This window comes from Rattus norvegicus, chromosome 9 (genome assembly GCF_036323735.1).
Source record: "Rattus norvegicus strain BN/NHsdMcwi chromosome 9, GRCr8, whole genome shotgun sequence".
Classification (NCBI taxonomy): Eukaryota; Metazoa; Chordata; class Mammalia; order Rodentia; family Muridae; genus Rattus; species Rattus norvegicus.
In genome coordinates, this window is record NC_086027.1 from 106,785,527 (window position 1) to 106,796,356 (window position 10,830).

Below are 10,830 nucleotides of genomic sequence, written 5' to 3' on the forward strand. Positions count from 1 at the left end.
AATTGTTCATGAAACTACCACTTTATGGACATTTGAAAGCCATATTAATTTCTTTTTTATTTATTTTATTTTTATTTTTTATCTTTATTAACTTGAGTATTTCTTATTTACATTTTGATTGTTATTCCCTTTCCCAGTTTCCAGGCCAACATCCCCCTAACCCCTCCCCCTCGCCCTCTATATTGGTGTCCCCCTCCCCATCCTCCCCCCATTACCGCCCTCCCCTCAACAATCACGTTCACTGGCGGTTCAGTCTTAGCAGGACCCAGGGCTTCCCCTTCCACTGGTGCACTTACTAGGATATTCATTGCTACCTATGAGGTCAGAGTCCAGGGTCAGTCCATGTATAGTCTTTAGGTAGTGGCTTAGTCCCTGGAAGCTCTGGTTGCTTGGCATTGTTGTTCATATGGGGTCTCGAGCCCCTTCAAGCTCTTTCAGTTCTTTCTCTGATTCCTTCAACTGGGATCCCGTTCTCAGTTCAGTGGTTTGCTGCTGGCATTCGCCTCTGTATTTGCTGTATTCTGGGTGTGTCTCTCAGGAGAGATCTACATCCAGTTCCTGTCGGCCTGCACTTCCTTGCATATTAATTTCTAAATGGAAAGAATAAATTGAGATGTGAAGTAATCACATTTGCTGGTTATGGGTTATACTGGCAAATATGTTTATCTTCAAAAAATTTAGAATGACATTATTTGTTTTACAAAATGTTTGGAAACATCTCTACTTGGAGCACAGACACACAGTTATCTGAACAGGTAAACTGTGAAATTATCTAGCAGTTCAGAATTTTGAGTTAAAATGATGATTTTAAAAATGTCTTCTCACTTTGGACCAGGTTGATTATAGTGTAATATTTGTCTAGTTTACAATAACCAAGTTACAAACAACCAGTAGGATAATTATGGAAGCTATAAGGATATTATATGATTTGAATTAATATGATAATAATATGATAAAATACTGACCTTAGCAAACTCAGGCAATAACAGACATTGTAGAAACTGATTTCAGATGAGGATGTTAGCTAGCGACCCCTAATCTCTACAGGGTATATACAAGGTCAAACATCCCTGAAATTATCTGAGTTACACTGAAATTCTGGTGCTGCTGAAAACTAGAAACAATGAGACACAAAGGACACCACCCCAGGAACTTAGTTGTATGAATTTTCTTTAGCAAGAGAACCGGTTACTTGAATTTTGAGGAGGGGAAAAGAGTAGAACTCATTTCTGTTTAGATAAGCATTTACAAAAACATATTTATCTGTCCAAATAAAATATAAAAAAATCAAACAAATTAATCTTGATATTAGAAAATGGGCATTGTTGCTGTCAGGTCTTCAGAGTGATAAATCTTTCAGAGAAGAAAACTAATAATTGTTTTCAAAGACATTCCCTTCTAAAATACTTACTTCTAATTACATGGAAATTAGTATTTATATATTATATACAAGGAAGACATAAAATTGAAATATTTCATATTTATAATGTTAAAATTCAAATAAAACACAGTATTTTATAAAATATATAACTCAATGATTTTATTTTAGTTTTTTTATTATTGGATATTTTATTTATTTACATTTAAAATGTTATCCCCTTTCCTGGTTTCCACTCTGGAAACATGCTCTCCCATCCTCCCTCCCCCTGCTTCTATGAGGGTGCTCCCCCACCCACCCATCCACCTACTGACCCACACCTGCATCCCTGCTCTGGCATCCCCTACACTGGGGCATTGAGCCTTCCCAGGACTAAGGAGCTTTTCTCCCACTGGTGCCCAACAAGGCCATCCTCTGCTACACATGTGGCTGGAGCCATAGGTCCCTACACCGTGTACTCTTTGAAAAAAATTAGAGTGCTCGAAGCAGGCCTGAGCAAGTTAGTTGTTTTAAATTGTAGAACTCAACAGTTTTATTCCAAACTATATGTGGAATAAAAATGGAAAGACATGAATTTTAACTTGACCTTGTATAAAGAGTGAATAATTTGCAATAACTTTTCTAAATTAAGTCTTAATATACCCCTCCAGAATTGAAAACAATGAGATACAGGGCAAGGATTGGGTCATAATTCAATAGAAAAGACAATAGAATCCAGAAATATACCCATGCTTAAAATGTCTATCTTATTTTTAAGTGTACAATTACCAAGTGATTCACCACTGCTTTTCAATACGATTTCCCCTGTGAAATGAAACCTAGGCTCACGCACAACTTAACCATAAATAATTGAAATGTTAAAAGCATTTTTCATTCTTTTTTACTTGTGTATTCAATTTGCTTATTAATATTTTTATTCATTTAAAATATTTTATATTTAAAAATTTATTCTTAGAGCCATTAATATGTATATTAATATAGCATGATCATAATCATCCTTAAACAGTGACTGGACACACTAATACCTTTCCCTACCAACTCAAATTACCCCACTTAGTGATTCTTATATGCACTGGTTTACAGAGTCGTCCACCAGTCTATGATTATACTAATTGTGGCCACACTGCCCCTGGCCAATTATTATCACTGCCCTAGCAGCCATAATTCCAAGTCTCCTCAGCTATGGATAGGGACTTGTGAGCCTCACTCCTACCCGTGTTGGAATTTTAACTTGCTTGATCTTGTAGGTTTTATGCAGCTCATCAAAGCTGCTGTAACTTTCTGAATGCAGTGGCCATGTCATGGCTGGAAGACAGAATTGTATAGTACTTCCCCTCCTCTTCGAACTGTTAACCACTTCCCACCTCTTGCTATTATGTTTCCTGAGCCCTTAGATTGCTGGGGTGAGGTCAGTATTCTATTTAGACTTGAGTGCTCATAGTTGCCTAGTCTCAGAATTGAACCGAATGTAAGTTTGTTCATTAACTACTGCTCAATACAGGAAGGAAGTTTTTTCTTTTGAATTTAGATTGGGTAAAGGAAGTAGGAGACGCTATAAAGAAACAGTATAGTGCCCTTATACTTCACTAAAACAAACGTCCAATGAATTCTAATCCTGTTGGTTTCTGAAGAGGAGCAAGTGTGGCATCCAATGAATGCTTCTATAGAGAACGATACATATTGATTTCCATCCCCATTGCCATGTGAATCGTAGTTCAATCCAACCTTAGCAGAACGTCAGTGCCAACTAACGACTCAGCGATGAAAAGAACACGGGTTTGTTTCTTCAGTTTACTCACTCCTTACAGAAGGCAATTATAAAATAATAAAATCTGACAAAGATATAACTCAGATATTGTAAATTAACTTTGCCAAAATAATATTGCATGTGCAAGTTAAGTAAATAAGATATACTATTGGAAGGTTTGTGCCACAGCGTTTGTGAGTGCAATAGTTTTCTCGTACTGTCAAGACAGAAGTTTATACACTTTCTCCCATCCTCCAGCTCTCCCATTCTTTCTGCCGCTTCTTCTCTGAGCTTCAGAGAAACAGATGGGGTACATGCAGACATACCACACGGAGCTTAGAAGTCACAGTGACTTACTCTCAGCACTTGGACAACTTCAGAGCCTCTGTATTAACCAATGATTACTGCAAGGAGAAGCTTCTTTGAGGAGGTTAAGAGCAGCCCAGACCTATGTCTATAAAGATAAATATTCAGAATTCAGTTTGATGATATGACAGTTTATTAAAATAACATAGTAGGTTCCCTGTATGGCGTATTGTTTACCAGCAATCGGGTTTGGTCATATTCCAAATTCTTTGATCACATTCCTTGATGCATAAATATAAGGAATATTTAGCAGAAATGCAAGTATACAGGATGATTGATGTTCATTTATTCTTGTGAAAATGTTGCTTAAAAGTACCAGCCTCTTTTTTATTAGCATTTTATAAACCAAACTACTCAACTCCTGTAGCAGAAGTTTATGGCTACCCTATATAGGCTGTATATGTAACTTAAATATATGTGAAATATAAAATATTGGTAGTTAAAAAGTTAAAACTGATTAAAAAAATTAACATCTAAAAAATTGATAAAATTGTCAAATAGTAAAATTTTATCTAGGACAACCAAATTAAAAAAATGTAACAGTTTCAGAAAGAAAATAATGTATGTGACAGCTGAGTTGAAAGAAAAACAAAGGCAAGAAAATTATGTGTATTACCTCATGCAAGAAAGTAGATACTATTAGAAATTAATGAAAAATGGAGAAATAAAAATAAAAATAACTGAAATATTATTCTAAGCATAAAGCAAGGAAAAAATTATAAAATACTTCCGAAAACATATTGATGGAGAGCCTGCAAATAAATGTTAGCTCATAGAGTGCAGTTGTTAAGTTGATACCAAAAGAATTATCTCATTTGTGTATTGACCGATTGCATTGAATAGAAAGTTTATTGATTTTCAGCAGTAAATAGTGGGAAATAATGTTTTCCAGTTGCTCTTTCATTTACTAAATAAAACGCATGTTAAAAACTTTTCTTCTTGAATCAAGAGTAGAAGCAAATATACATGAAGGTCTCTCTTATATTCAGGCTACAAATTACCTGGGGGGCTAGAGTATACGTCCTAACCCGTCATAATCAGTCACGCTTACAACATAGATTGGCAGAAGAAAACACTTGGCACTGGAATAAGATTTGTGTACATTCTGAGGTAGTTTTATTTACTGTACAGTGCCACATAATGAGCAGTCTCAGACAAGAATAAAGAAAGATGGTTCAAAACCCTGAAGGTGGGCGTTTTGTCTTTTGCCTCTAAGTTATGAATCTACAGGTAGGAGGAGAGACACGATAGGGCATGGATGGACATTTGTGCACTGTAGAAGCAAACTACAGGTCCACGTTTTATGAGAGTTTAAGGTCAGAGCTCAGGAGGTCACCTGAAAGCCATGGCAGTATCCTACGTAAAATTTGTCTTTACCAATGAGGAGCAAGTCTTTGGACCTGAGTAAGCCACGCTTTCCACATACGGAAGAGGCTCGACATGCTCTAGATTGGGATCAACCCTGAGAATATATGAAAAACAATTATTTTAGCCGATAATAATTTAATGACACTTTTGTTGATACTTTTTGTATATATATATTTTTTTTTTTTTACAGTCCGGTCATTACCCCTGTCACGGTCTGCCCTTCCATGGTTCCCTATCCTATTCTTCTTCTCCCACGTCTCAAGAGGATGTCTCCACCCTGCACCCCCACTCCCAGGCTAGGCGCCTGTCTCTCAGTTTGCTACAGCATCAGTAATAGAGACTTGGTGTCTCCCCTGGAGGTGGATCCTAAGTTGGGCCGCTCAGTGGGCTCAATGGACTGCCTTTCCCTCATACTCTTCTCCATACTTTTTATCTCTGCAGTTCTTCTAGACAGGAACAGTCTTGGGTCAGAGATTTTGACTGTGGGATGACAACCTCATTCCTCCACTGATATTTCTAACAATATGAAGTAGGCAAAATAAGGAAATTTAATATTGGGAGAATTAAAGGATGAGAATAAAGCAAACTCAGATCACATTTTTATGCAAAGCACTGGCTCTGTATCCTGGACAACCAAGTAGTAATTTAGTACTAGATTAGGATTACTAACCCTGGCATCTGAAAATAACAATTCACAGTGTCAGGAAGCCTCCTAAGAAAGTGATAAATATTACAGTGCAAGGAAAGCTGTAGGAATCCCTTCCTGAGTGTCTGTAATCACAAGATGCCTTTCGTTTGGAGGTTTACGTTCCAAGGCCTTCCTATGATGAGGGGTGGACTTCATGGAAAGCAAGGTGCTGCAGGATCATGGGTTTCCATCCATAGCTCCATAAAATGTAGCTAGAATCTTAGTGCCGTGCTATGTATGTTACAGTCACAAAGAGGATACGTAACTATGGATGTCTATTTCTCACGATAGTCTTTCACCCGTGTAAAAGTGTAGTGTATACAGAGAGTGTGTGGTCCATAGTAACTGATAATGACAATAAACATTACTGGTTTATCTATTTACCTTATATTTTTGTTATGTTGATATTCATTCCTTCTCTCTCTCTCACTCTCTCTCTCTCACATAAAACAATTGTATTTACTTAGAAGCATTCAGAAGGTCAACAAAACAGCTGCAATTTTTTTTGCAATTACAGAGTGGTAGTCGGTTAACAGAACAACAATTATCTTTGTATAACCTGCATCAGAGACACCTGAGGATTAAAAAAAAAAAAAAAAAAAAAAAACCTAAACAAAAAAACAAAAGTAAAACCAAAAAAAAGGAAAAAAAAAAACAAAGAAAAAATACAAAACCAAACTACTGTCCCCGTATATAACTAATTCGTGCTGTGCACTAACAAGAACCTGCTTTAATTTCCATGCCAATTTATACCCCAAGACTGTACCAGGCAAGGTTAGTGGCTATGGAAAACACCACCAGGATAGGGCTATAGACAGACATATTCGGTAGTGTGTTAACTACCAAAAAAGACACTGTACAATTTATAAACAAATCTTACACAGCCTTACATTTCAATTTTTTTCTTAAAAGGAGTGAGTTGTGTACAGGGGGGTAAAATGCTTTACCCAAGACAAGAAAAAAACTGTGCTAGAACCAACTTATTCATTATCTTCTTCTACCTCTTCGTCTTCCTCTTCTTCCTCTTGCTCATCCTCTTCATCCTCCTCATCCTCTTCCTCTTCCTTCTTTTTCTTGCTCTTTTCAGCCTTGACCACCCCCTTTTTTTGCTGCATCAGATTTTCCTTTAGCTCTGTAGGCAGCAATATCCTTCTCGTACTTCTCCTTCAGCTTGGCGCCCTTCTTCTCCTAGGGCTGCTGTGTCATCCGCGGCAGTGCTGTTCCACATCTCTCCTAGTTTCTTTGTGACATCACCAACGGATAAGCCAAGATGCTCGCCTTTGATTTTTGGGCAGTAGTCAAAACAGAACAAGAAGAGGCCGAAGGAGGCCCCTGGGGGCACTGGGGTCCTTGAACTTCTTTTGGTCTCCCCTTTTGGGGATGTAGGTTTTCATTTCTCTTTCATAACGAGCCATGTCAGACTTTGTTTGCCATATCTTCAATTTTCCGCTTTTCTTTAGCAGACATGGTCTTCCACCTCTCTGAGCACTTAAGAGAACTCTAAGAAGTTGACAGAAGCATCGGGTGCTTCTTCTTGGGTTCCTCCTGGGAGGTTTGCCCAAAGAATGCATACGAGGACATTTTGCCTCTCGGCTTCTTAGGATCTCCTTTGCCCAAGTTTACTTGATTTTCCTCCATGAAGCACAGAGTTGCCCAGTGCCCATCCGGCTCTCGCTTGCCCTGGCTCTGTCTTTATGGTGCTCTATAAAATACATACGTGAATACTGTATGCTGTGCTGGCTTGCATAATCCTCTTTTGTCTTTTGCTTAGCATGTTCCTTGTTTGCATAAATGGATCATTTTGAGTTTTGAGTGGTGGATTGTGTCATCCATGTTTGTGAAAATCCATTGTATAGAGGCACACAGAATTATGAAGTGACCAGATACTGAGTCTCAGAATGTGTCCCCATTTTTATGTGATTCTTGACTGAGTATGTCTAAAACTTCACATTTGGGATGCCACAGAACTATACAAAAATATCTTGTATTCCTTTTCCATAGAGGCCTCACTTTAGTACTATTCTTATATATTTCTAAGTTTATATTCCCAGTTGTTTATAGGTCAGAAAAGACAGGAAGAAAGATGAAAGCTGAAAGGCACTGAGATAAATTCTGTGAGATCTTATAATCAGGATGACAATGATGTATACGTCCACAGCAGACCACGGAGGTGAGCAGGACATATGGTATTCCTTTATCCCCTCAGCATGCCCACGATTGCTGAACTGAAGCCATTTAGGAATATCAGAGTGGAGAACTAATCTATTGGTGAACTGTATTGTTTTTGTAGGCTTCATGGTGCTCTACTTCTATGAATAAATTTTCTATGGAAAAAAGAGATGCCTTTCACTGAAGTTCATTTTAGAAGTATAATGATTAATAATAATGGTGATCTAGAAAAATAAATCCTTAATTGTTTCTAGACCCTATTAACCAACATTTTATATGTACTCAATCTTCCTGTCTCTGTTACTCTTTCTCTTTCCCTCTTCACATAATATATATATATATATGTATATATATATTATAGTAATATATTTGTATTACTTATCAGGATAAAATTATATATAAAGCATGAATTTAAAAATACAGAAGACAACTTCTGAACTAAGTACACCACTTTCTGTCCATATATGTCTATAAAGTGTTATTGGCAACAGTGTCCTGTTTATACCACTTCTAGAATTTTGGTTACAGCATAAAAACAATTTATTTCATAAATATATATAGTACATTTTATTGTCAAATAATTATATTTCTAATTATAAATGGCATTTTGCTTCAGTTTAACTTGAAAATCTATAGCAACATATTTATATATGAAGACAAATTTCTGATGAAAATTATTTACATGCATGACTTGAATAATTTTATGCTTGTCTGTCTTGAAAATAAATAGGAATTAAAATGTATAGAGTTTCTGTCAAAAAAAAGACCTCAAAATTTGTCATAACATGACTACAAGTAGATAGCACTCAGAGTTAATGGGATCAAATAATACATGATACTCAGGTCATAGACCATTCACCCAGAATACATAAAAGCTTGTGTAACAGATAATGTTTTTTAAAACATAAATAGATACCAGAAATGCAGCGACTACACAATATAAAACAGAAGTACTGAAAATGTTTAGGTAATATGTATCTAATAATGAGAAATGATACTATAGATACAACAGTTACAAAATCTGTTACTGTTTCAAAGGATTTTAGGTTTTGAAAAAGAACCATCTAATAAATGGTTATAAATTCAAATAAATAAAATTTTATAGATTAAAAACTCACAGAAAGGCAGCAAGAACATGTAGAAACATGTGATCCATGGCCAATTGTCCTTGGAAAGTCAAGGAATCCAGCCACAGTGAATGGTATCATGACTTTGTGTCCAAGTCCTTCTGTGTCATGGGGATCCTGAAGCATGACAAAAGGAAACATAGTTTTCAGTTCTTCTTGACATTTCCCTATCTCATCACACTGTATTTTGCTAAATTCACGCTTGTTCTTGAGGACTATTTGAACAGGAAGTCCTACCATACATTTAGATCGCATATTCTGCTGCCCTGCCCGATAAAAGGGCATTGGAAGAAGAAATGATTTTTACTTGCTTGTTCTCGCTTTCCTGGAAAGTTCCTCCACCAGATGGGTACAGATGCAGCACTCTTTGACCGGTCTTAGAGATAATTTCTTAAAGGTTCCAACAGAGACTGAAGGTCAGGACCTCTGTAGGAGTCTCCAGGGCCATAGCACCATATTTGATACCGAGACATCTAGCCTCTCTACAGGGAGATGGCATTTATTGAACTAATCCAGACTACATTCCTTAAGCCAATCTGATATGTAATCAGTTCTGTGCCTGTAGAGATCCTTATTAGTAAAGACTGTAGTGCCAAGTCACTTTGGTATAAAAATGTGAAGAATTAAATAACATTAATTTTTTGAAAGAATTTTGAAGGCTTTGAACTAAAAAAGTGGTCGAATATTGTAAACAGAATGCAATGAGTCATTACAGTAGAAGTTTTGAAGATAGTAGTTTTGAAAGCAATCCAGGAATCCAGCTTTGACGTTGTAGAGAAGGACATATAAAGGACCTTCCTCTAATATTTAATATCTGCGGCCTGTGTCCCTGCGACTTGCCTGTGTATGAATTTTAAAAGGTAGTGCCTAATTTTTTGATAGGGGAAAATGTCAAAAATGCATAATGACATGATGATTATTGATAGTACTTACATAGGTCTACCATACAAAGTTCAAATACAACAGAAATAACTATAAGTTGTACAGTAAAGAAAAAATCACTAAAAATCTTAACATTATATCCAAAGTCAGTGTTGAAGTTGTTACAAGATTAGCACCGTTAAGAGCCTGTTCTACACTGGAACAAAGGGATGGGTTATCTCAAGCAAGACTCTCCTCAGCTAAGCTTCCAAATTCTGAGATTCAGCATAAGCCATCTCTCCATATAAAGCAACTGCATATAAACACTTCCGCCAATGAGATTCAGAGAGTTCATTCCAACATGATAGACACATGTAGCAGTGCTGTCCATCAGTAATGTGTTAGGCCTTGGAGCTTCCCCTTGAGCTGGTTCCCAATTTGGGCCTGGTACTGAACCTCCTTTCCCTCAGGTTCTTCTCCATTTCCTTATTTCAGTAATGTAGCAATAAACTTTGAAGTTCTACTTCACGTGGCATATGGGACTGTTTATGAATCCTTTTCTCTGTTACACCTAGAAAATCTGAAGTATTCATCTCCTTGGTAGTGAGAGCAATACCTCACCAGCTCTGAATAGCTAAGGCAGGACTGTGAGTTTTCTCTGCCATAGTCAAGAAGAAGCTTCTAGATTTTCATTGTCCAGGGCATGTGCACCTGTGCTAGCTGTCAAAAGATTAACAGCAAATTATCTCTATTTCCCAGACAGAATTCCTCATCTAAGTGCCAGATGACCCTTAGACTGTCATACCCGACAGTGAATACAGGTATATCATGTTGTCATCCCAACAAGGAGATGTAACATGTAAGTTTCACTGTAACAATAACTTTGTGGCTTGACTTTTGGCTGCCCTATTGGATTCTGTTTTTTAACACCTTTTCTCCATACTTTTAACATCATCAATACTAGGGAGGAGAAAAGGAAGATAGACTAGAAAGGGAATGTCAATCTCATTTAGACTACTTCCTATGGACTAAGGGTGTCAAGTCCCTTGGAGCAAGTTTGATCTTCGTCATCAGGATATCTGCAACCAGTAATTCAGCAAACAGAAAGGAACAACTAGCAAGACCA

At 37.0% G+C, this 10,830-nt stretch overlaps 1 long non-coding RNA gene across 2 annotated transcripts; it reads right to left on the reverse strand.

The window, feature by feature from the left end:
• Positions 1 to 230: 230 nt before the first annotated feature.
• On the reverse strand, positions 231 to 7,799 carry LOC134480424 (uncharacterized). 2 transcript variants are annotated; one of them, XR_010054886.1, is made up of 3 exons: positions 6,549 to 7,799; positions 3,483 to 3,579; positions 231 to 590 (listed from the first exon to the last, which is right to left on the reverse strand). It is a non-coding gene; the product is annotated as an uncharacterized LOC134480424 (long non-coding RNA). The 2 variants fall into 2 exon arrangements; XR_010054885.1 differs by lacking the exon at positions 231 to 590 and having other exon boundaries at positions 3,156 to 3,579.
• Between the last annotated feature and the right edge of the window lie 3,031 nt (positions 7,800 to 10,830).